General features: G+C 38.4%; 1 non-coding gene across 1 annotated transcript; it reads left to right on the top strand.

The window, feature by feature from the left end:
- Positions 1 to 16207: 16207 nt before the first annotated feature.
- Positions 16208 to 16338, top strand: LOC121032530 (small Cajal body-specific RNA 20). The gene has a single exon (XR_005791351.1).
- Positions 16339 to 26633: the final 10295 nt, after the last annotated feature.

The raw sequence follows: 26633 nt of genomic DNA, 5'->3' as shown, positions 1-26633 counted from the left end.
TTGAATTTTCTTTAAGTGAAGATTGTTAGAAATTGAATATATTAGAAATTTAATATATTCTAGATACAGAATCAAGTTAATAAATGTATAAAAGTAAAATGTTTGAATAGTCTGTGTCCATTCATTCATAGATTTATTCAACAAATTATATGGTAATGGTTTGACCACACATTTTGTCATTTATAATTTGTTGTATTATTTAATGCCACCACATTTCTAAAGTGGCCCCACTGAATAAATATATTGCTCCTTCAAGTTCTTTGAAAGCAGAAACTATGTCATATATTTTCCTATTTCTTTCATATGTCTTGGCACCTTCCCACCATTAAGTTTTATTCCTCACACGAATTACATCCTCACGTTATCCACAAGCAAAAGTTAAATACTCAAATGGGGGAGGGGAAGCTCCCAAGACAATTATAAAATACAATAAAAAATATTATTTCTTAATACAACTATATAGGCAAGTTTTGCTTTGTTTTAATGTTTTATTTAAATGTTTGTCATCTGAGTTTTCCTTACTCAGTTCTTCTTGGACTCTCAATAAATTCTTTAATTTCTTGTCAAGATGTTGACAAAATATCACCAGCAGCCCTGTCATCAGTCAGACCAATGATATTAATTTCTCATCTGCAGTGGAGGGTCCCTTAAAGTCACTGACATTTTTTTAGGCTTAATTGTATAAATTTTCTAGGGCTGGTGTCTATTAAGTGGAATATCAGGCTTGTTTGCACTTTTTAAACCGTTACTCCTTCCCCTCCCCACTTCAGAATAACTATAGGTGAATTTGACTAAAATCAGTATTCAAGTACTGCTACAGCATTTCATTATCGCAGAAGATCTACAATAAATATTCACTGACTAAATCGAGGAGTCTGAGTAACCTCAGACTTAAAAACATTTTAAAGAATATATTCACTGCAGGATATATTTAAACTAATAAATCTGGCCATCAAACTGGGCATTCAGATAGCTAATAAAATTCTTAAATTAAGTAAAATACATTGATATGAGTATTCCACTTACTAAAAGCTGCAAAAACTGGAGAGAAAAAAACACACACACAAGAGAGTCTTATTTAGTTTCTGGTAACCGCTCAGTAATCTGAAATAGCTAAGAACGGAATCCTTAGAAATTTTGAACCACAACTAATATAACCTTCTCTCTTCCCTGCTTTCCTCCTCGTATTCACTCCATATGCCACAGAAAACAGGACAAAACCACATCTGGGACCAATAGTCATCAGCTCACACACAAGAGCCAATACAATGTGTGGCAGAAGAGCTCCTAGAACTTCCTTTGAAAGATTCTTATCACAAGCAACGTGACTGACAAGAACAATAAAATGCCTAGAAATAATTTTAAGTATAGGATATGTAAAAAGTTGGAGACCATAAGTGATTTCAATATTTGCAAATGGAAGATGAATGTTTAAGAATAGTTTAGAAAAAGGAGAGTAGCAGAGGCCGAGAGTAGTCAATGTGTCTTACCAGGTAGTAAAACCTAACACAAAGTTACTTTGATCAAGGAGTAGTAGGGAAAAAAATTATTAGTATAAAAAAGACAAATACATAGAGAATCCAAAAAAATTCAACTATACATAGAATATGAATATAAAGGTGGCATTTCAGTTTAGTGGGCAAGGAATATCTTCACTCACAAATTAACAAGAAATGGCAGTAACTGGCTATCTGGAAGATAAAAAGTTAGATCTCAACCTCGGTAGAAAAATTCTACAAGAATTATAGATTGAAATATAAAAAATATAACAAAAATGTGTTGGGAGAAAAGTTAGAAGAAACTGTTATTTTAGGTTAAAGAGATATCCTAAAGAAAGAAGGAAACTTAGAAGCCATAAAATAAAAGATGAATGTGCCATGCCAAAATGTGCCACTTTGGCATAAAGATTATTTTGAACTGAAGGTAACTGAGAAGCAGACATGGGAAGAATTCTCTGCCTTCTGTCATCTAACAAAAGCAGGGCACAAATTTCCCTTTGTGAAGATGTTCCCCTCTTCCCTGTACTGAAAGAAGAACATCCCTTAGCAGTGGAGGTGGAGATGGCATTGATGAGTCCGCATTAAAAAGCCTCATTAGGGGTGCCTGGGTGGCTCAGTTGGTTAAGTGGCCGACTTTGGCTCAGATCATGATCTCATGATTTGTGGGTTCAAGCCTACATCAGGCTCTGAGCCTGCATCTTGCTTTTGATTCTGTGTTTCCTTCTCTTTCTGCCCCTCCTCTGCTTGCATTCTGTCTCTCTCTCAAAAGTAAACACTTTTATGGGGTGCCTGAGTGGCTCGGTCGGTTGGGCATCTGACTTCAGCTCAAGTCATGATTTCACGGTGGGTGGATTCAAGCCCCGCATCAGGATCTGTGCTGGCTCTGTGCTGACAGTTCAGAGACTGGAGCCTGCTTTGGATTCTGTGTCTCCTTCTCTCTCTGCCCCTCCCCAACTCATGTTCTGTCTCTCTCTGTCTCTCAAAAATAAATAAATTTTTAAAAAATAAAAAAATAAGCATTTTTTAAAAATTAAAAATAAATAAATTACATTAAAAGACTTACTAAATAACTTTTATCTACCATTAGTTTCCCTTATATATTTACCTCCCTACAATTTACCACTCCTAGAAGCCCACACTCTTCACAACCTACTGCCCTTTGTTAAAACAGTATATAAGCTCTCAAGCCTAACCACTTCTTTGGGTTTTTACTTTTTTTTTTTTCTTGTGGACCCCCTGTGCATTTAAAATGAAAAAGAAAAAGTATATACCTTTCCTCCTGTTAGTCTGTCTTTGCCAGTTTAATCTGCAGGACTCCAAGTTCTGAATATAAGAGGGTTGAGAAAAAATCTTTCCTCTCCTGCAAATACAAATGCCTATGTTACAGTTTAACGTATTTAGTTGGCAAGATTCACCATAAAACCTCAAGAGATAAATGAAAGACTGTGATAATATTTATAATATATACAATACAGGTTAACAACTCTAATTTAAACAATTTTTATAATTTGATTTTTTTCAAAAAAGTAATCACAATGGGCAAAAGAAGTGACCAAGTAATTCACTGAAGAGGAAATGAGAAAGGACAATAAACAAAACAATACTCAACCTTACTACCACCCAACCAAAATTTTCTTGGACTGGCAAAAGTTAAAACAAATCATAACATCCAACACCTGGAAGATGTGCTGGTAAAATATGCATTCCCATCTACTGGTTGCATGCACTACTACAACTCTTTTGAAAAGTAACTCTTCGACCAAATTTTCTCAACTTTGGGATTCTCCTATGGAAATAAACATGCACTCCTAATTGGAAAGAACTGTTCATCAAGAGGGAGGTGATTATATAAGTTAGGATACATCTATGTTATCAAGAATCTTCACAAAGCTGTATATTGCTTTGCCCCCAAAACATTGCCTCCAAAGTTAGGGCTATTGAAGTCTCAAAGACACACACATGAAAATGAAGACTGGTATTATTTAATTAGAAAACTAATAATTTTCTTTCTTTTTTTCTTTCTTTTTTTGTGCTAAGTCTTCAAAATTGGTAGACACTTGACCTTTGAACAACATGGGTTTGAACTGTGCAGGTCCATTTGTATGTGGATCTGTTTTCAATAAATACAGTATAATACTCTAAACGTCTTTTCGCTTCCTGAAGATTTTCTTAACATTTTCTTTTTTTCTAGTTTACTTTATTGTAAGAATATAGTGTATAATACATATAATATAAAAATGTGTTAATTGACTGTTTATGTTCTCAGCAGGGCTTCTGGTCAATAGGAGGTTATTCGTAGTTAAGTTTTGGTGAATCAAAAGTTACATGTGGATTTTTGGGGTGCCTGGGTGGCTTGGTCAGTGAAGCATCTCACTCTTGATTGAAGCTCAGTTCTTGATCTCAGGGTGACGAGTGCAAGCCCTATGTTGGGTTCTGTGCTGGGCATGAAGCCTACTTAAAAGAAAAAAAAGTTATACATAGACTTTTGACTGTGGTGGGGGGAGGGGAGAGGTCACTGCCCTTAACCCCCGCGATATTCAAGGGTCAACTCTACATTTTATACTTATATCACATCTCAACTGTACTAACCATATTTCAAGTGTTCATTAGTCACATGTGACTAGTGGCTATCAGCCAGCACAGTTTAAAATATGTCACAATTAGTCCTTCTGAAGAATACAGGCTATCATGAGACTATTCCCAAAATTCTATTTCTCTAACATCTGACAAGCATTTGAAAGTATGAAATAGAAATAATTATCTCCCCAACTAACTCTGTATCTTAACTATTCCTGCTCTTCTGTGTTTACCTCAGATTTGTTGTTTCCACTTTCTTTTTTAATGGACGTTTTTGTTCTTACCCTCTGTGTAAGAGGCTTTCCATAGGCTTGTCTGTTCCATAGGCTTTCTTCTATGATTCTCAGTAATTTTCAAATACTCTAGAATATACTTATTTGCAAAACAAATTAGTTCATTTAATTGATCACCTCTTGTGTGCAAGTCATAATGAGAACACTGTACCAAATAAGTATATGACAATAAGTATATGACATATATACATATGTCAGCAGTGCTAATAAATTTCTGTGTGGAGTTTTCACTATGTAACTAAAATACTCCTTATATTAGGTTGCCTGGCCAGTCTTTTTACATCAATTTTTGAACTTGAATCAGAATGCATTTTAGGACAAGTAGGCTGTTTGCTACCAAACAGAATTCTTTCCCTCAATGTCTCACTCACATAAATGTTTTGATCTAAATTTTTAATCTAACTGTGGTTTGCTGTCTTTTAAGTCAAACACACCACCTCCTGGCAGCAGGAAGTACCACCCAAAACAGCAATTTCAGGTTTCTTGTTTCAGGGTTGTTTGGATAATAAGTAGGTTTATTAACAACAGTGATTTGGAATGATACCATTCCCGCTGGGTAACTGCATGATTTCAGCAAGAAGGGCTCAAAGTTTGCTTGCAGCCATTATGAGACATGGTTTTTTATATGGGTCAAAGTTATGATGTGTTTATGTTAGCATTCCTCCTCTCCATGTTGGTGATTCAAATGGTTGTCTGGATTGCTTTTTTTTTAATTGCTGTCCTTTGGCCTGAAGTGTTTACATAGAAATCAGAGCCTTTTTCCAGTTAAGAGTAACTCCATGCACTGGTAATGCCACCCAGAATAAATCAAGTAATGAACAACATGTTTGAACTGAATCTTAAAAATTCTTGGATACAATTGCTGGCAATCAAAACTGTTTTCAGTTTATATTGTGTACTTTGATTTTTTAATCCCTCCCAGAATAGTTGAGGGAAATGACTTCTCAAGTGAGTTGATAAAGTGAGTCAGTTATAATCAGCCTGGTCCTCACCTGCATGTTTTGATGGGGATGGAAGAAAATTTCAAAAGTCCAGAGCACAGAATTGCCATTTAGGAGGCAGACACTTGCTTAAAGCCTAGCTTAGACTTTATGACTGTTCTTTAGGGAAAATTCTTCAAGGAGACCAATGGTATAGTGGTAAGAACTAACACTAACACAATAACTAAGTGGCCTTTACATCTAGACAGGCTGGGATTTAAATACCAGCACCATTACTTACAAGCTGCATATGAAGGACCCAATCCTCTGAGCATTACTGTTGGTTTATAAAATGTAAATCATAGTAACTACAGCACAGGTATGTTGTAAACTTTAAATGAGAGGCTATTTTAAAGGTAATTACAATTAGGCAAAATGGGCACAACATATAGCCAACATAATCTTCCTTCTCTCAGTAGCGTGAAGCATTCCACGTCCAGTTTCTTGAGTCTGGCGGTCCACTTAGAATCACCCAGACTTGCCTCCCAAGTGGATCTTCACCATACTCCTTACCTCTTCCCTTAGAGCCTGTGATAAATTCCTCAGTGACTTGCTCTCTACATTCCACCTTGGCAGCTAATGGGAAAAGTTTATCCTTGTTAATGTAAAGAGTGAATGCATTAGTTTTAATAAACTCTATCTGTTGCTCAAAAGGATAGTGAGAATTTGTGGGTAGTCAAATATGATGTTTTTGGTATGTAACTCTCCCTCCTCCTTTTTTCAATAATTTGGGTTTACAAGTCTGGTATCTCAAGAAGCAGTTCACCTCTTTTCTGGTGTTTGTATGGTAATAGATTTAAACCTTAGTATGTGGGCAGTGATTATAATGCTCAATCAGATTTCTCAGAAACGAGATTAATGAAGGGGATATATGATAGGAAAGGAAAAAGGACACTAACATTTATTTAATACTTTCCACATTCCAAACACTGGGCTACAACTATTCAAAAGTTGATTTACCTAATCCTGACTCATAAAATAGGTAATGAAACTTAATGCAATTAAGTAATTTGCCGAAGGTCACAGTAGACAGAACTGTTTACAGACACAGTAAACACTGGTATTTAAACACAGCTCATTTGCATACAAAGGCTGTTCTTTATCCATCACAGCATTTTAATTGACACACCCCATGAGAGATATGAGCAGCTATAAAAAAGCCTGCCATTAACCTAAAACAATCAGTGAATATTATAGTTTGGCTTTTATGGGAAAGTTGTTTTCTTATCTGCAAAATTGTGGATGTTGATTTGGTAAAAGACCTTATCATCTATTCTCTAACCCATAGCATGTAAAATCCTCCCAACTTTCTAGGCCTTTTGTAAAACATGTATTCGAGAGAACTGAGGAGAAAAGAAAGCAGTCCAGAATTCCCCTTGAGTAGAAAAAGTTTGGATCTCAAATCAAGCTCAAGTTTTCTGCCCATTTAATGAAGTTATCTAAAGATTTCTTTTTCTAAGAGGGGCATTCATGTCTAAATGGAGCCCTAATTGATGTCTGGCCTCATTTTACCAAGGTGCAATCCCCGCCGCATTTCAGGTAGTGGCCAGTATGCTTTTGTAGTGCAAATCCCATACCACATGTTCGCTGAAGACCACTTGATGATATATTCTCTACTAACATACTCCCAGGAGTTGTCAAATAGCGTGGTAACATTTTGCCATCACTGGCACAAGGAAAGGCTATCTGTAGTATTGAGATGCTTAGATAGATTTAAAGCAAAGGAGAGAGGTAGTGTAACTCATTTGTAAAATCTGTGGCAGCGAGACAATCTCCAAATGTACATTATCTGCTCCTTAGAGCTCTTTAAAGTTGTATTCCTGTAAATACTTGGTTACAAAAGCTAGTTCCTATGAAAGCATCTTAATTATTATTTCAGCAAAGATGGAAAACTCCATTTCTATCATAGAGATGATTTGATAGGGGAGTTTAGATTTATGGCTGTCTGGCCTGTTATGTTGTTTACCATCTAAATATTCATCTAATGATTGAGTTCAGTTACCCAGGAAACCTTGGGTTTCCTTGATTCATTACAAGAAACTGGTGCCAAGGAATGCTGAGTGTCTCTCAAAGGAAAATGTATACAAACCCATGAGTCAGTAAGATTGTATGATTTAGTCAATCACAAGTAAATTACAGCCAGGTGTTAGATTCATACCAGCAAGTGACTAAAAACACAAAACTAATATTAAGAACCAAGGGCTTTAAAAATAAATAAATAAATAAATAAATAAATAAATAAATCGCATTCTTTATTTGCAGACAACAAGATTGTCTATGTAAAATTCTGAAAGAATTTACAAATTAGCAACTAGAGTTTTACATGACTTTAACAGGTTTTTGGATATACAATCAATACATAAAAATGAGCTGTATTTTTATATACTAGCAATGAATAATTGGAAATTGAAAATTTATAAAATTATCTGGATTAGGTAATAATTTCCGAGACTCAATACCAAAGCACAAGTGATAAAAGAAAAATTTGATAAACTGAACTTCATTATTAAAAAAACCTTTTTAACGTTTATTTATTTTTGAGAGAAAGAGAAAGAGGGTGAGCAGGGAAGAGGCAGAGAGAGAGGGAGGGAGATGAAATCTGAAGTAGGCTTCAGGTTCTGAGCTATCAGCCCAGAGCCCCACATGGGGCTCGAATTTACTGAATTTACGAAGTTATGAACTGTGAGAACATGACCTGAGCCTAAGTCAGAGCTTAATTGACTGAGCCACCCAGGGGCCCCTGAATGTCACCATTTTTAAAAACATTTGCACTTCAAAGAATACCACTAACAAAGGTAAAAGACAAACCCATAGGCTTGAAGAAAACATTTGCAAATCATATAATTTGACAAGGAACTTATATTCATAATATAGTAAGAACTTGCAGCTCAATAATAAGAAGATAACCCAATTAAAAGATGGACAAAAGATTTAAAAGAACAGTTCTCAAAGAAAAATTCACAAATCACTAAGCACACGAGAGAATGCTGTCATTAAACAGTAGGGAAGTGCCAATCAAAAACAACAAAAGATATTACAAGAAATATAGCCACTAGAATAGTGATAAAACAAACAAACAAACAAAACAGAAAATAGTCCTGGCAAAGATATGGAGAAAACAGAGTGTAACTGTGTCCCATGCAACCTGAAGACTACATATTTCCAACTCACTGACCTGTGGCCTTCAGCTCATAGCTTGATTAACTATAAATTCTTTGAGATTTCAACAAAACACTGACTCTGGAGAGACAAGGAACACTAACCACTGTTGCCAATGTGACCAATTGTTGGATCCATCATCCAAATCCTCCATCAGTACGGTCATTCTAATCCTAGAGTTACTCTTGTGTATAATTTCACTCATGTACCCCCTCAGCACAACAGATTTACAGAAACCTGTTTCCCCTGTCACTTATCAGGTCCGTCTAGTAATCCCCTATTCAGAAGTCCCATGTTTCTTTCTTACTCAATCTCTCATCAAACATTATATTCAAAATAGTAGTAAAGACCCACGAGCTTACAAATGTACTTTCTAGGGGCGCCTGGGTGGCGCAGTCGGTTAAGCGTCCGACTTCAGCCAGGTCACCATCTCGCGGTCCGTGAGTTCGAGCCCCGCGTCAGGCTCTGGGCTGATGGCTCGGAGCCTGGAGCCTGTTTCCCATTCTGTGTCTCCCTCTCTCTCTCTGCCCCTCCCCTGTTCATGCTCTGTCTCTCTCTGTCCCAAAAATAAATAAACGTTGAAAAAAAAAATTAAAACAACAACAACAACAAAAAAAACAAATGTACTTTCTATTGGCCAAATGGAATCCCTAAATTACTTACTGTAAAAGTTCTATTATGGCCTTTGCAGAATCACCACCTCTAAGCTATTTTATTGAGAAATGCTTCAACTCCTCAGATGGAGATTATCAGACCCCCATTTGTAACACAGTATGTCAATATAAAGAATGTTTCTTGGGGTTTGGAAAAATTAACTGTCTGCCAAGTCAGGAGGAAGAAGTCAGCTCCCTCAGACAAACTCCCGGTTCAGAAATTTAACACCTATTATACCTAAAAATACCTCTATAAATCTTTGGGTAGGTACTGTCTGCACACTCCCTGGATGTGTTTTTGGCTGTGAGGATAATAAGAGGACCTCATGGGTTTATGATTGTTTGAACAGTGGGACAATGGGAGGCATGTGGTTGTTAGCATTTCTTATCACTCCCTTCTTAGTACACAATAAGTCTAAAGTGGCCCATTGGACTAGCTCTTTCAAATTATTTACCTGGGCTACTGGGGATCTCCCTGGAGAAATACCAGGTGGAGATGAATATTTCTTTGGATATACTCTGCTCTCTGGTAGGGAGTTGCAATCCATAAACATGTGTTAGAAAATGTGTCTAAAATGTTAATTCTTATTGCTAACAAAACAGTAACTCTCTTGCCATTCTGCAAAAATCTTTGGACTCCTTGGCTAAAGTGGTATTAGACAACAGAATAGCTCTAGACTATTTTTATCAGAAGAAGGAGGTGTATGTGTAGTAGTCAATTCTTCTTGCTGTACTTAAAATAACAGCTACAAGCAGGTTGAAACTAGTATAGACAAAATTAGACAGCAGGCCATTTGGCTGAAGGAGACCTTACAACATTACACCCCTCTGCTTCAAAAGGGTTGATTGGTTTACCAGCCTTTTTTTTTTTTTTTTTTTGATCCCTCTAGTATCAGATCTATTTTACAAGAAATAACTGATACTTACTAGAATGTAGTTAGGGGAAAAACAATAATGTTATGTGTCACTAGATTATGCAAAATGGTGTCCAAAGTTGTAGATAAAGAACTGCTTCTGATATCCAGCCCCCCTCACTTAAAACAAGGGACCAAGACTTCCATCCTACACCATGTCAAGACCTTCCATTCCAAAATCCCTTCTACACTCTGATTCAGCTTGAAGTAGCTATGGAAGACAGACCCATATTCCCCATATTCCATAGAAATGGAATGAAGGAATGACAATCGGGATTTGTAACTGTGTCCCAGGCAGCCTAAAGATTACATATCTCTAACTCACTGACCTGTGGCCTCTAGCTTATAGTTTGACTACTGATAAATTCTTTGAGATTTCAACAGAACACTGACTCTGGGAAACAAGAAAGCAGAGGTTCCTTGAAGATTAAGGTTGACCGTGCTAAAAAATAGCCTTCCTTCGTGCCAGCAAGTCTGCTTGAGACCATACTGAGAAGGATTAACCGCTATACCACCACTTCCCCTGCTTGTGGAATGTCACTATTTTTCTGTGCCCCCCCCCCCCCCCAAAAAAAAACCTCCCTGCTTGATCTGGAACTTTGGAGACGGTCTTTGGACATTAGTGTGTCACCTCCCCAGGTTGCTGGCCTCCTGAAAAAAGGAGCAACCTTTCCTTTCCAACCAACACTTGTCTCTGGAGTATTGGCTGTTCAGGGACAAGCTGCTGAACTTCGGTTTTGGTAATAAGAACCCTTATGTGTTGCTTGTGAGAATGCAAAATGGTGCAGCCTCTTCAGAAAACAGTTTGGCAGTTTCCTATAGGGTTAAACAGAGTTATCATATGACCCAACAATATTACTCCTGGGAATCTCCATAATAAAAATGAAGTATGGGGGCACCTGGGTGGCTCTGGGTTAAGGGTCCAACTCTTGGTTTCGGCTCAGGTAATGATCTCACAGTTTGTGAGTTTGAGTCCCACATGGGGCTCTGTGCTGACATTGCAGAGTCTGCTTGGGATTGTCTCTCTCCCTCTCTCTCTATGCCCTTCCACTGCTCTCTCTCCCTCTCTCTCTCTCTCCTTCTCTCAAAATAAATAAATAAATGTTAAAAAATGAAGTATGGGGGCGCCCGGGTGGCTCAGTCGGTTGAGTGACCGACTTCGGCTCAGGTCATGATCTCATAGTTTGTGAGTTCGAGCCCCGCGTCAGGCTCTGTGCTGACAGCTCAGAGCCTGGAGCCTGCTTCTGATTCTGGGTCTCCCTCTCTCTCTGCCCCTCCCCCTCTCATGCTCTGTCTCCCTCTGTCTCAGAAAAAAATAAACATAAAAAAATGAAGTATGAATGCTCACAAAGAGACTTGTAGCAGTATTCTAATCGCCAAAAAGTAGACACATCAACTGTTGAATGGATAAACAAAATTTAGTGTATCTACACAAATAATACTACTTAGGATTTAAAAGGAATGAAGTGTTGATACATGCTATAACATGGATGAGTCTCAAAAGGATTATATTCAGTGAAAAAAAAAAGATACAGAAGATTATATATTTTATGATTCCATTTATGTGAAATGTTCAGAATAGGCCAATCTATAGAGACAGAAAGGGATTAGTGATTGCCTAGAGCTATCAAGAGTTGTTGGGGATTGACCTCTAATGGGCACAAGTTTTCTTTGTTTCAGTGATCAACTGAATCAAAATATCCTAAAATTAGATTGTACTGATTTTTGTACAAGTCTATAAGTATAATAACTGCCATTGCATTGTAGACTTATCATGAGCAACTTTTATGGTATGTAAATTACATCTCAGTAAAGCTACTTAAAAATAATTATAACTTTTGTGTTTTTGGATAAGTGTCTCCTTAAAAAACAAGTCATGTTTTTTCATAACAAGTCATGTTTCATGTTCCATAAAAACAAAGGAATAATAAAATTTTTTAATGAAGACAGAATAGTAAAGTCATATTTATATACACAGTAACTTATGGCATTTATGGTTTCAGATTTAAAACCAATACATACCTTTTTAAATCATAAACACATCAGATACTTAAAAATGTAAGGCAAGAATTAAAATATAGTGTGTGATAGAATGAATGTGTTCTAGATGAAGCATTCAGAGAGGACCTTTATGAAAACACCTTCTATTTATTTTATTTTATTTTATTTACTAAATGAGAGATATGAATGATAAAGAGGAGCCAGTTTTGTGAATATGGCGGTGGGTGTGGGTGGAAGTATGGGAAGAGAATTTCAGAAAAGGAAATAGCTAGTGCAACTGGGGCTATTTCTTAGTTAATATTTCTCTAAGGCCCTAGATTAACTCTTTAATATCCATCTCTCCAGACACCCAAACAATGCATTTCTCTAGTTCCTGTCAGTGCTCAGCAAACTCTTGAATGTATTGATCTTCCTTTAACTTTTAAAAAACATCTTTATTGAATTATAATACAAACACCATAAAACTCACCCATGTTAGGTATACGATGTAATGATAGTGTATTTACAGATTTGCTCAAAAATCACCACAATCCAATTTTGATGAGCTCAAAAAGAAATCTTGTAAATAATGTGACTCCTCCTCATACTTCTCTCCTTTTTTTCCTTTCCATCTCTCTCTCATCAACCAAAGGTTGTTGAAAACTTTTTCACTCTTCTGCATTGGCCCACTGACCAGATGTTAGGAACCACTATTTTACAGCATCTTCCAACACTAAAACTTTGTGATTCTCTAACATACCCATTCTTTCATTGTGCTTTTCTTTCTTTCCTGAACTTCCTAACTTATTTTCTAGTTGACAGAGTAGGCGCCAAGGGCAGGCTTGCCCCAAGATGGGCACTTTGGCAAGAAGATCGTTCTGAGCTGAAAGCAATTGAAACCTAATATCCTTAAGAGAAACTTTTGCTCCGTCCTTAACTATATCGAAGGATCTAAATTAGGGGTCTTTTCCAGAAAAAGGATTATTAGCAAAGATAAATTCTACCTGAGTGACCCCTCTGTATGGCAGGGCAAATATCTAATCACCAAACATTTACTCTTCTTATTGCCCTGTGAAGTGCATTTCTTTTCTCTGAAGTCCCACCCCCCTCCCCTCTTCTCTTTAGTTCAGGATGACATATATGCCTCATTTTGCCTGGCTGTCTTTGGAATTTCCATGTCTGTGTGGATTCCCCATATATATGCTATTAAATCTAAGCCATGCCGATTTGATTCTTACTTCAGCTAGAAGAATCCTTGATAGGGACAGGAATTCTTGCTCCCCACCAATGGCATTATCTTCATTACCTCTGGGAAAATTAAAATTTTATAGCAGAAATCAATGCAAGTTTTACTGTTATTAAGACTTCAGCTAAGTCTCTTAAGAATAAAATATTAGGGTTCTGAAAGGATGGAAATATAAAATCAGTGCCAAAACAAAGATGAAAGACTAAAATAGATGCATGTATACCTCATCTCCTCCAAGGCCCCTTGCCACTTCCTCCAGACACCTAGTTCTGCCATGAGACTTTGTTGAGGATACAATTGAATGCACTGTATGAACATTGTACTTAACAGAGTACTAGTAAGCTTCTTAACAGAGTACTAGTAAGCTTCTTCCCCTATTGGAGAATGAGGTCCTTAATCTTCTACACGTCCCCATGGGTGGTGGTGGCATAGAAGGGAACGCCCTGGTGGGACCAGAGGGAGTCAGAATAGTGGGGAAACCTTCCTGATTCTAATTCATTTAGTAAATATTTATACTAGGCGTTTCAGACTCTGACTGTGCTCTGACTTTCTGACAGTGAAATTGTAGGTGAACAATGCATTGTAAAGAATTATAATTTGATACATTTTGCAATAAATATTCATGAAATTTATTGTTTATAACATTCTGGAATAAAAGTTTCACTATGTTTCCATCTATTCAAGTAAATTAATGTCAATAGCCCTTGTCAATGTTTTTACAATGAAACTAAGCTTTTAAAAAACGATTAACTATCCACTAACTAAATTCCACACTTCCTCATTTGCCTTTTGAGAATAGTAAAGTCAGCAGGAGAGGAGTTTATTCAGGTTCCCTCCTGCTATCCCTCTCTTGCTTCCAATCAACGCTTGCTAACATTTTGTTTGTAGAGAGAAGATATAAATAAAAATTTTCATTGAAGAAGAAATAATAGGCTTATTACAATAAAAATTCTGATTAGAAGCCAAATACATGGTGCTTTACCCCAGCTCCTAATTTTAAATGAATTTTTAAGGCAGATTTTTCTAGATAGCTAATACGTTAGATTGTCCATAAGAATTTATAGCCAAGTATATGCCAGAAAAAGTCATTTATTTTTACCTTAGTGTACTTCATATATTATATTTTTCAACAGAGAGAGAGAGAGAGAGGGAGAGAGAGAGAGAGACCATGTGAGCAGGGGGAAAGGGGGCAGAGGGAGAGAGAGAATCTTTTCTTTTAACTTTTTTTAATGTTTAATTATTTTTGACTAAGTAAGAGAGACAGTGTGTGTGAGTGGGGGAGGGGCAGAGAGAGAGGAGAACAGAGGATCTGAAGTGGGCTCTGTGCTGACAGCAGAGAGCCGCACGTACGATCATGACCTGAGCCAAAGTCAGACACCCAACCCACTGAGCCACCCAGGAGCCCAGAGAGAGAGAATCTTAAATAGGCTCCATGTTCAGTGCAGAGCCCAATGCAGGCCTTGATCCCACGACCCTGGGAACATGACCTGAGCTGAAATCAAGAGTCAGTTGCTCAAATGACTGAGCTACCCAGGAGCCCTACAACAAAAATGTTTAAATGTGTAAAGCTGTGATTTTGATATGACTAAAAGGAAAATATCAAAGATGAAATTATTATAAAGATAATTATTAATGTTCACAACTGAGTTTTTTCTTGATGGGCTAGCAAGGTAATAAAAAGTACAAAAATCATAAATTCTACAATAAAGAATAAATAACAATAAACATTTATATCTATCTATTTTATAAAGTGCGTTTTCTTACCTTACTTTCAGAAATTCCCTTCTCCAATCACTTCAAAATCCTTTAAAAGACTATTTCTTGGGGCACCTATCTGGTTCAGTCAGTAGAGCATGGGACTCTTGATCCTGGGGTCATGAGTCTAAGTCCCACATTGGACATAGAGCTTATTTAAGACTTTTTTTTTTTTAAAGAATATTTCTTTAATATCCAAGCATTATATCTCAATTGTATTTTAATAAAGCTGGAAAAAAAATCCAAGCTATGAGTCTTGTTAAATCCATTTTTAACAGCCTCACTGAGGTATCATTGACATACAATAAACTATACATTTTATGTATACACCTGTGAGACCATCACCACAATCAAGATATTAACTTAGCATTAACATATCCATCATCCCCAAAAGTTTGCTCTTGGACCCTTTTGTAGTCCCTCCCTCCATTCCTTCCTTTCCCACTGCCCTATTCTGTCTTTTTTTTTTTTTTAATTTTTAAAATGCTTATATTTATATTTGAGAGAGAGTGAGAGAGAGAGAGAGAGAGTGCAAGCAGGGGAAGGGGCAGAGAGAGAGGGCTCTCATCTGAAGCAGGCTCCAAGCTCCAAGCTGTCAGCACAGAGCTCCACGCAGGGCTTAAATTCATGAGCCAAAGTCTGCTGCGTAACTGACTAAGCCACCCAGGCACCCCTGCCCTATCCTGTCTTAAGGCAACCACTGATTTGCTTTCTGTCACTATAGGTTCGTTTACATTTTCCAGAATTTTATAAGAATGGAATCATAGAGTATGTACTCTTTTTTATAAAGTTTCTTTCACTCAGCATAATTATTTGGAGATGCATCTAGTGTGTGTGTGTGTTTATGTATATTTCCTGTATGGATATACAATCTGTTTACCCTACTGATAGACTTTTGGTTGTTTCCATTTTCGGGCTATTACATATAAAGCCGCTACAATATTTATATGTAAGTCACAAGTATGGATATAAGATTGCATTTCTCTAGGATAAACCCCTAGGACATTGCAGGTGTATGTAAACTTTTTAGGTTTTTCAAAATGTTGTATCCTTATACTTTCCATCAGCAGCAGTGCATGATGGTTAAAGTTCTTCTGTACCCTTGACAATATTTGGTTTGATTAGGCTTTTTTAATATTAGTTATTATAAGGGCCTCTCTCCCATGGGGCTGTGAGGGGTCCCTTTTCTCCTCAACCAGGGCTGGAGGCCAACATCAGTCCTTGAGGATCGTTGTGAGGGCTGCTGGGGGCTGGCAGCCTTGTTTTCCTGCCTTGGACATCTGTAGTTGCTGGGAGCCCCCACTTGGTCTATTCCAGGCATGCCAACTCCACAGCCAGACTAGGGGCTAAAGTGGCAGCGCTGGGCCTCCAGCCTCTGGCTGTCCTTGGGTAGTGCCAGGCTCTCATGAGCTGCCCCTGTGTAGCTCAGTCCCCTCCCTGCCCCATAGACAGCACCTAACAAGAAAACACACCTAAACAGGAACATTCTTCTTTCACAAAGTTGTTTTGGCTATTCTTGATTTTTTCATTTCCATCTGAATTTTAGAATAAGCTTGTTAATATCTACAAAACTCCTGGAATTTTGGTTGAGATTGCGTTGCCTCTATCAATCAAATTGGGGAGAATAGATATTAACAACATTGGGTCTTCTGACTTGAATACAGAACACAGTATATATCTTCATATTGGCTCAGTTGTGATCATGTGACACTTGGTGTCACATACTACTCGTATTGCAAGACATCACTCGTTTATCAAGTTGAAATTGATCAGGAATGTTTGCCCGTCTTGCAGGACAAGTTACTCGCAATCCAAGCTTTTATTGTATTGAAAAACAAGCAGAACCACTGTCAAACCAGAGTTCCATGCCTCATGAAAATCTCTTTCAAAAATGAAAGAGAAATAAAAATATTTCCAAACTTTTTCACACTTTTATTGCCAGCAGACCTGCATTATAAGAAATGTTAGAGGAATTTCTTCAGACAGAGAGAATATATACATGATACCAGATGAGAATTTGGATCTATGCAAAGAGATGAAGTGTTCTGGAAATGCATAAAACACTGTCAAGAATGAGTAGAGCATTATAACTTGTTTCCAGGAATTGTCCATTACTCATGCCTCACCAGCCTTGATCATAGCATAAAAACTTAAATATATTTGAGCAAATTTATGATAGATGAAATAAAGGGAAAAACATTTCTTACCCTCTGAAATATTACCAATTTGTTTTCCTACATCTCAGGATTTTCAAGCTGTATCTTTTAGGTATGTAATATTTTTTCATCTCATATATGCAATTCATGGCCAACGTTTCGTATTAAAATCACTTTACAAGCCTTGTGTTTCTGTAAACAGAAATGTAAGTCATAGGGCTAATACAATTTACTAACACTTTGAGTGAAAATCAGAATAAGTATAAATGACATCTTGGCTGAATAAAACCCAGAAACACATGGTTTAAAACCATTTATGTCTTGGCTCTCCTCTTTTAAAATATTCATCTGTTTAAAAAATCTAGGGGCGCCTGGGTGGCTCAGTCGGTTGAGCGTCTGACTTCAGCTCAGGTCATGATCTCGCAGTCTGTGAGTTCGAGCCTCGCATTGGGCTCTGTGCTGACGGTTTGGAGCCTGGAGCCTGTTTTAGATTCTGCGTCTCCCTCTCTTTCTGCCCCTCCCCCACTCATGCTCTGTCTGTCTCTCTCTCTGTCAAAAATAAATACACATGAAAAAAAATAATCTATTTATTCATACTATCAACAGTGATTATTGATGGCCATTGTTATGCCCAGACTTCGTGATCCCCAAAGACCACCAGGGAGCCGAGTCCGATGCAAAAGCAAAAGAGTCTTTATTCGAGCTAGCTGGAGCTCAATCCCCTACCTGCACCTACGCATCGGTGAGATACCAGGGAGAGAGCGAGTTTCAAAAGCACAAAGGTTTTATAGGGGTCTAGGGGCAGCCCATTGGCTGGGGAAGGGGCGTGGCCTCGGCCGATTGGCTGGGGAAGGGTCAGAGTCCTGTTACGCAGGTCGCTGGGCGTGTTTTGATCAGGAAGTTTGAATGGGTGAGAGGGAGGTTACTCAAGGGGAGGAGGTGTGGTCTAGGTGAAGGACACAGAACAAGATGGAGTCGGCCGGCGTAGGCCCGCCCTTTCACCATGTACTATTCTAAGCCCTGAAGACAGAACAGTAAACAAAACCCTTATTCTCATGCAGCTCCTATTCTAGTGGAAAGAAACATAAAACAAGTAAACAATACATATATAACATGGCAGATGATGGTAAGGGCTGTGAAGAAAAATACAACAGAGCAAAGTAATAGTGGGGAGGGAGGTTTTAAAGTGAGAGGTTATGGAAGTCCTTTCTGATAAAGCAACATTTGAATAACTATGAGTAAGGTCAGGGAATGAGACACTGACACAGAAATGTGCTTGAAACGTAGGAATAGGAAGGGTGTCAACCGGCTGCAATAGAGTGAATGAGACAGAGTTGGAGGAGATGAGGTAGCCAGGGGCCAGGTTATGCACGCCTGTGGGTCATAGTAATGACTCGCATTTTATTCTGTGTGAGATGGAAAGCTACCAAAGGGTTTGGGGGAGGAAAGGGACACTATCTAATGTTTTAAATGTCTAACTTTAGCCATGTTGTTGAGAATGGAGAGCATGAGTGTCAAGAGAAGAGGAAGGGAGACATGTTACAAAGATAAATAACATGACATAGCAAAACTTTAGGTCAACTCTAAGTTCTTTGTGCTCTGCTAACAATATCATCCAAGTGCAAATTTAAGGAGCAACTGAGCCTGTTGCTACTTTGGAGCTTTCTGGCTTTAGGGCTCTGCAAAATGAACTTTGTGTCTATTTGGCAGCCTCTCTGAGGAACTGTTCTTAGCATTTGGGTTGCAGTTCATTTTGGTGTTGTTCCAGTTATCTACTGCTACCTAATAAATATCCTTAAAACTTAGTGGCTTAATATAATGACATTTGTTTTTCTCACAAATCTGTCATTTTGGCAGGGCTTGTCAATCCAGATCTCTGCTCCACTTGGCAACAGCTGAGAGAACTGGAATCATCTGAAGGCTGGGTCACTCACATCTGGCATTTGATGCTATCAGATGGGTCCTTGGCTGTGGTTGTGTTTAGAACACTTACAAACAATTTTTCCATGTAGCTCCCATGGCGTCCTCACAGCATGGTAGCTTAGTCCTAAGAGCCAGTATCCCAATGGTGGCTGGGGTCCAAACGTGAGCCACATGAAGTGATATCATCTTTTCTAACATAGTCTTGAAAGTCAGGCAACAACCCTTCCACTGACTTTGATTCATTAGAAGCAAGTTTGTAAGGCCAGCCCATATTCAGGAGGCAGGAAATTAGTTGCCACCTTTTGATACACAGAACATCAAGTCCCACTCTGAGGCAAGTTGAGTTGATAGACTGGATGGCCTTAGTAATATCTCTAGGCCTTGATAAAACAAACTTTCTTTGCCTAGCTCTAAGAGGACACAGAATTTTGGGAGAAAAACATGTGAAATATAAGGTTAAAAAAAAAGAGGGAAAGCATCAGAACCACCCTTGCTAGTTTATTTCCCCAACAAACAGCTGAATCCTTGTCACAGTTTAGGAGCCCTAAAATGCAAGTCCTTGAAGAGCTCATGATCTAATGAAGAAAAAACACAGATTGTGAAGTCTTCAGTAGAAGGGCCCATTTCTCACTCATGTATCCTTAGTGCCTAGTATTGTTCGCGCAACATAATAGACACTTAAATGTTGCATAGTTGAACATTCTATTGTAATAAGTGTTACATACAAATACACAAAGTGTTACATACAGAGGAGGGGGAAACTTCTGGGAAACTTCCCAGAAGAGGAACATGGAAGATTTTTCAGAGTGTGTGGCATCTAAATTAGGTCCTGAATGATAACTGTGAAGTCAGGGACATCAGAAATATGTGCAAAGATGTAGAAGCATGAAAGAGCCTAAGAGAAGAGCAAGTTCAGATGACGGTGTTGCTAAAATATATTCTTGACATAGAGTAGTCAGAAAATATTTGCTGAATAAATACATGGATGAAGAGTATTGGATGGTCAGCCTAGAAAAGTGAGGTTTTGGCTGGGTTGTGAATCTTTGCGTCATGTGAAGAATGCTGGAATGTATCCTACATGCAATATGGAGTGATACAATGTTTTTACACAGGAAAAGTGCTGTAATTAGAGATGTGTTTAAGAGTGAGAACTCTTGTAACAACAAGAATGGGCTGAGATGGGGAGAGATTGAACCCTGGTAGGCAAGACTAGTTTGGAAGCTACTGTAAGAGTAAAGTAAGATAGTAAAGTAAGAGGAGGAGAGAACAGATAAAAGAGGTAGTTTGGGTGGTGGAATTCATAGGATTTGATAACTTGATTGAATGAATCATGGGGAGCAAAGTGAAGGCGAGGATACTTCTTGGTTTTCTAGTTGGGTGACTACAGGATGATTATGCCATCACATGAGGTACAAAATACAGGGGTCAGGATATGCTTTGCATATTTTGTTTTGTGTGGCTGTGTGATCTAATCTGTTCAGTTCTATGTATTTTTTTACTAGATCCTCAAGTGGGACATACAAAGAAAATGACTGGTTTACATTTAGAGTGATATATGTAACCTTGGTTTTTCTAGGGTCCACAGGCTGGGACATAAAATAATATTCAAACAAGAGACTTAAAATTGGATCTCATCTAACTAGCCAGAAATCTAGCCTCGTATTTTTTCTTCCTGGTTCAACGATACTTTTGATCTGTTTAATGTGTCCTAGCAGGCAGTGGTAATAACCTACGTCTTACTGCTCTGAAGTATTTTTTCGGTCTTCCCCTGCTGTTACCATCAATATTGGGAACTGGTCCCCTGGTTAAGCATTGACTCTTTTTTTTTTTTTTTTAAGTATTTTATTTTTAAGCAATCTCTACACCCAATGTGGGGCTCAAACTCACTCATGAACCTGAGATCAAGTGTCGCATGCTCCACCGACTGAGCCATCCAGGCATCCCATCACTGATTCTTGAAGACAGTTCTTGTTTCTGTTTCATTTCTTGGTTTTTCACATGCATCATGGGAACTCATGGAGCTCCCATAATAGGGCTAACATGACACCTCTAAAATTTCTGAAGGTGGTGTGTCTGTTTTCCCATACTTTAAAAAAATTTTTTTTAAATGTTTATTTATTTTTGAGATGGAGACAGAGACAGACAGAGAGCAAGCAGGGAGGGGGACACAGAGAGAGGGAGACACAGAATCTGAAACTGGCTCCAGGCTCTGAGCTGTCAGCACAGAGCCTGACATGGGGCTCGAACTCATGGACCATAAGATCATGACATGAGCTGAAGTTGGAGCCTCAACTTACTCACCCAACCAGGCGCCCCCCACTTTTAAAAAAAATTTTAATGCTTATTTATTTTTGAGAGACAGAGAGACAGTGCAAGCAGTGAGTGGGGCAGAGAGAGAGGGAGGTGACACAGAACCCGAAGCTGTCTTCCATTCCAATTCTGGAGACACCATCATGATGAAATAAGAAAAAATGCTCTCCCCAGCACTTGTGTGGTGGCCATGGAGGTGTGTCTCTTACATCTCCCCTCAAGAGAATCTGCTGTTGTGTGCTTTCTGACTGACAGCCTCCGGCTGCCTCACCTTTGGATCTGCTGTGGTATTGATGCTGAGGTGATGCTTCATAAGGGCTGCTCCCACTCAGTGACTGAGCATGGCTGAGGTACTAGAGCTGACCTATCTCAGCCTAATATGGGACTGCTCTAATAGCATCCTTCGTTCTGGGACACCCCACTGGTTTGGCCAAGGCTTTCTCAGAAAGACACTACAGTTTGAAAATCTTCCTGCCTTGTGTTCTGAAGTCTCTTCCCATCTATTCCTGTTCTCTTCCCCTTTATCGTTCACAGGCATTTTTTCCCAGGAAGTTTCTTTAAAAAAAAAAATTAATGTTTATTTATTTTTGAGAAACTGAGAGATAGAGCATGAGTAGGAGAGGGGCAGAGAAAGACGGAGACACAGAATCCGAGGCAGGCTCCGGGATCTGAGCTGTAAGCACAGAGCCCAATGCAGGGCTCAAACTCACGAGCCACCGTGAGATCATGACCTGGGCTGATATCAGAGGCTTAACGACTGAGCCACCCAGGTGCCCCTCCCAGGAATTTCTCATACATCTAGTTCTGTTTGGGCATTTGATTTTTGGAAGATCTGAACTGACATGAGTGGTCCTGAGAGTGGGGTTGTGGGGCAGGAATTACTACTAACTATGTACCCTCAAATCAAAGGTGAGATTAAAAAAAAATTTTTTTTTTCATGTTTATTTTTGAGCGTGAGAGAGAGCCTGGGCAGGGCAGAGAGCAAGGGAGACAGAATATCTGAAGCAGGCTCTGTGCTGTCAGCAAAGGCCCGATGCAGGGCTCGAAATCACAAACTGTGAGATGATGACAGGAGCTGAAGTTGGCTGCCTAACTGACTGAGCCACCCAGGTATTGCAAAGGTGAGTTTTTTTTAAAATGGGTCGGGGCGCCTGGGTGGCGCAGTCGGTTAAGCGTCCGACTTCAGCCAGGTCACGATCTCGCGGTCCGTGAGTTTGAGCCCCGCGTCAGGCTCTGGGCTGACGGCTCGGAGCCTGGAGCCTGTTTCCGATTCTGTGTCTCCCTCTCTCTCTGCCCCTCCCCCGTTCATGCTCTGTCTCTCTCTGTCCCAAAAATAAATAAACGTTGAAAAAAAAAATTTTAAAATGGGTCAAGTAAGTAGTTCCAATAGGCACTTTTAAGATGTAAACCCAAATCTTTCTGAAGAAACTCACTTAATTTTTTTTTATTATTTTATTTTTTAAATTTATATACAAGTTAGTTAGCATATAGTGCAACCATGAGTTCAGGAGTAGATTCCTTAACGCCCTTTACCCATTTAGCCCATCCCCCCTCCAACAACTCCTCCAGTAACCCTCTGTTCTCCATATTTAAGAGTCCCCCTCCCTGTGTTTATATTATTTTTGCTTCCCTTCCCTTATGTTCATCTGTTCTGTGTCTTAAAATCCTCATGAGTGAAGTCATATGATATTTGTCTTTCTCAAATTTCGCTTAGCATAATACCCTCCAGTTCCATCCACATAGATGCAAATGGCAAGATTTCATTCTTTTTGATTGCCAAGAAATACTCCATTGTGTGTGTGTGTGTGTGTGTGTGTGTGTGTGTGTGTGTGTGTATACCACATATTCTTCATCCATTCATCCATCAATGGACATCTGGGCTCTTTCCATACTTTGGTTATTGTTGATAGTGCTGCTATAAACGTTGGGGTGCATGTGCCCCTTTGAAACAGCATACCTGTGTCCCTTGGATAAATACCTAGTAGTGCAACTACTGGGTTGTAGGGTAGTTCTATTTTTAATTTTTTGAGGAAACTCCCTACTGTTTTCCAGAGTGGCTGCACCAGTTTACATTCCTACCAGCAGTGCAAAAGAGATCCTCTCTCTCCACATCCTTGCCAACATCTATTGTTGCCTGAGTTGTTAATATTAGCCATTTTAACAGGTGTGAGGTGGTATCTCATGGTGGTTTTGATTTGTATTTCCTTGATGAGGAGTGATGTTGAACATTTTTTCATGTGTTCGTTGGCTATCTGGATTTCTTCTTTGAAGAAGTGTCTATGTCTTTTGCCCATTTCTTCACTGGATTATTTGTTTTCTGGATGTTGAGTTTGGTAAGTTCTTTATAGATTTTGGATACTAATCCTTTATCTGATATGTCATTTGCAAATATCTTTTCCCATTCCATCGATTGCCTTTTCGTTTTGCTGATTGTTTCCTTTGCTGTGCAGAAGTTCTTTTATTTTGATGAGATCCCAATAGTTCATTTTTGCTTTCATTCCCCTTGCCTCTGGAGACGTGTTGAGTCTCCAGCTGCAGCCAAGCTCTAAGAGGTTTTTGCCTGCCTTCTCCTTGAGGATTTTGATGGCTTCCTGTCTTACATTTAGGTCTTCCATTCATTTTGAGTTTATTTTTGTGTATGGTGCAAGAAAGTGGTCCAGTGACATGTCACTGTCCAGTTTTCCCAGCACCACTTGCTGAAGAGACTGTCTTTATTCCATTGGATATTCTTTCCTGCTTTGTCAAAGATAAGTTGGCCATACATTTGTGGGTCCATTTCTGAGTTCTCTCCTCTGTTCCATTGATCTGAGTGTCTGCTCTTGTGCCAGTACCATACTGTCTTGATTACAGCTTTGTAGTATAACTTGAAGCCTGGGATTGTGATGCCTCCTGCTTTGGTTTTCTTTTTCAAGAGTGCTTTGGCTATTCGGGATCTTTTCTGGTTCCATACAAATTTTAGGATTATTTGTTCTAGCTCTGTGAAGAATGCTGGTGTTACTTTGATAGGGATTGCATTGACTATGTAGATTGCTTTGGGTAGTAGTGACATTTTAACAATATTTGTTCTTCCTGTCCAGGAGCATGGAATCTTTTTCGATTTTTTGGTGTCTTCTTCAATTTCTTTCATAAGCTTTCTATAGTTTTCAGTGTATAGATTTTTCACCTCTTTGGTTAGATTTATTCCTAGGTATCTTATGGTTTCTGGTGCAATTGTAAATGGGATCCATTCCTTGATTTCTCTTTCTGTTGCTTCATTGTTGGTGTACAGAACACAACTGATTTCTGTGCATTGATTTTATATCCTGCAACTTTGCTGAATTCATGAATCAGTTCTAGCAGTTTTTTGGTGGAATCTTTTGGGTTTTGCATATAGAGTATCATGTCATCTGCAAAGAGTGAAAGTTTGACTTTTTCCTGGCTGATTTGGATGCTTTTATTTGTTTGTGTTGTCTGATTGCTGAGGCTAAGACTTCCAATACTATGTTGAATAATAGTGGCGAGAGTGGACATCCCTGTCTTGTTCCTGACGTTAGGGGGAAAGCTCTCAGTTTTTCCCCCATGAAGAAACTCACTTTAAATTCAGTCCTCAAATAAATTTCATATTGAAGTCCCAATAACTGTGAGTTCACAATAAAAAAAATCACAAAACACATGAAATATATACCTTTCAAGAATAAAACTCATACCTGTAAATGGGAACAAATGGAGTAATATTGTCATATACAAAGATTTATCACAATTGATAGTTTAATAATACATATAAATGTAATAAAAGCAAGAATTAGACAATTTTATCATAAAGTAAACTAGATATTTTAGTTCATAACAACTGAACACAAAGATGGGATTCTTGAACTCTGATTTTGTCAAAAGAAAGAACATGGGATAACAAGAAGCAATAAATAATAAAATTAGTAAATTCTTCAATGCCTAGAAATGTTTGGAAAATATACCCCCTAGGAGTACTTTTGCTCTCCAAATGGTATTTTTACAATACTTAATAAAACTTCTCTTCTTTTAAACAAATGAGTTATCGGGGCGCCTGGGTGGCGCAGTCGGTTAAGCGTCCGACTTCGGCCAGGTCACGATCTCGTGGTCCGTGAGTTCGAGCCCCGCGTCAGGCTCTGGGCTGATGGCTCAGAGCCTGGAGCCTGTTTCCGATTCTGTGTCTCCCTCTCTCTCTGCCCCTCCCCCGTTCATGCTCTGTCTCTCTCTGTCCCAAAAATAAATAAACGTTGACAAAAAAATTAAAAAAAATAAATAAAAAATGAGTTATCATCTTACATTTGCAGAAGTTTTGACACTGATGTCTTAAAAAAATCCAATACCCTTGAGACTGGTGTACCTAATTAATAAAATGCTCTTTGCAAACAAAATAAATTCAGAAAAATTCATACCACAATTATAACATTGAGATAAACATTTGCATCAAAGCAATTTGATTTCAGATGTTGCATCAAATAACAAGCTGAACACTTCACACTGTATTTATAGACATTCCAAGAGACTAAATTATGCATAATTTATTGTAACTTTGAGCTTGCCACTCACTATGTAGTGTTAGCAGCAAATACTGTGGAACACATATAAGTATCAAAACAAATTATGGAAGGTGGGAGAATATGTCTTTAAAGCTAAAAGCCTCATCAGCTCTTTTTGTATTTTCTACAAAACAAGAATTAAAGCACTGTCCATTATGTTACTGAATAATGGTAGATAAAAATACTCTCATGATAAATTCCTTCTAGAGTTTCTCACCACAAAGATGCTTATTTTTCCAGGCTCATTTGACAAATACTTTGGTAAGCTTGAAAGTATGAGTATTTACTTATGTTTCTCTCTTCCGTCTGTTGGATCTGTCTTCTTTCTCCAGATGACTTCTGTTATGGACTTCTGCTGAAAACAGTAATGCAGGCCTAGATTGTGTTACGAGCACATGGATATCATACATCATTAGACACTTAAGCTAAATCACCACTAGCAGGTCCAGTTCATAAAACTGTTCATTCCTTTCAGCTGTGGCATATGTGGGACCAGGGACTTCTTCTGCTATGAAGATGGAAGGAATGGCTTGAGGAATTTCAGAGAAGGCAGAAGCAGCAGCCTCTTATAGCCCTATGCCCTCAACATCTGGGGATCTAGTTGCGGATGGAGGAAACACAGAAGGAAGTGCAGGAGATTAGGAGTG

The sequence above is a fragment of the Herpailurus yagouaroundi genome, unplaced genomic scaffold, assembly GCF_014898765.1.
Source record: "Herpailurus yagouaroundi ecotype Mexico unplaced genomic scaffold, PumYag 141, whole genome shotgun sequence".
Classification (NCBI taxonomy): Eukaryota; Metazoa; Chordata; class Mammalia; order Carnivora; family Felidae; genus Herpailurus; species Herpailurus yagouaroundi.
The sequence above is the reverse complement of the archived record's forward strand: the minus strand, read 5'-3'. Positions and strand labels throughout refer to the sequence as shown.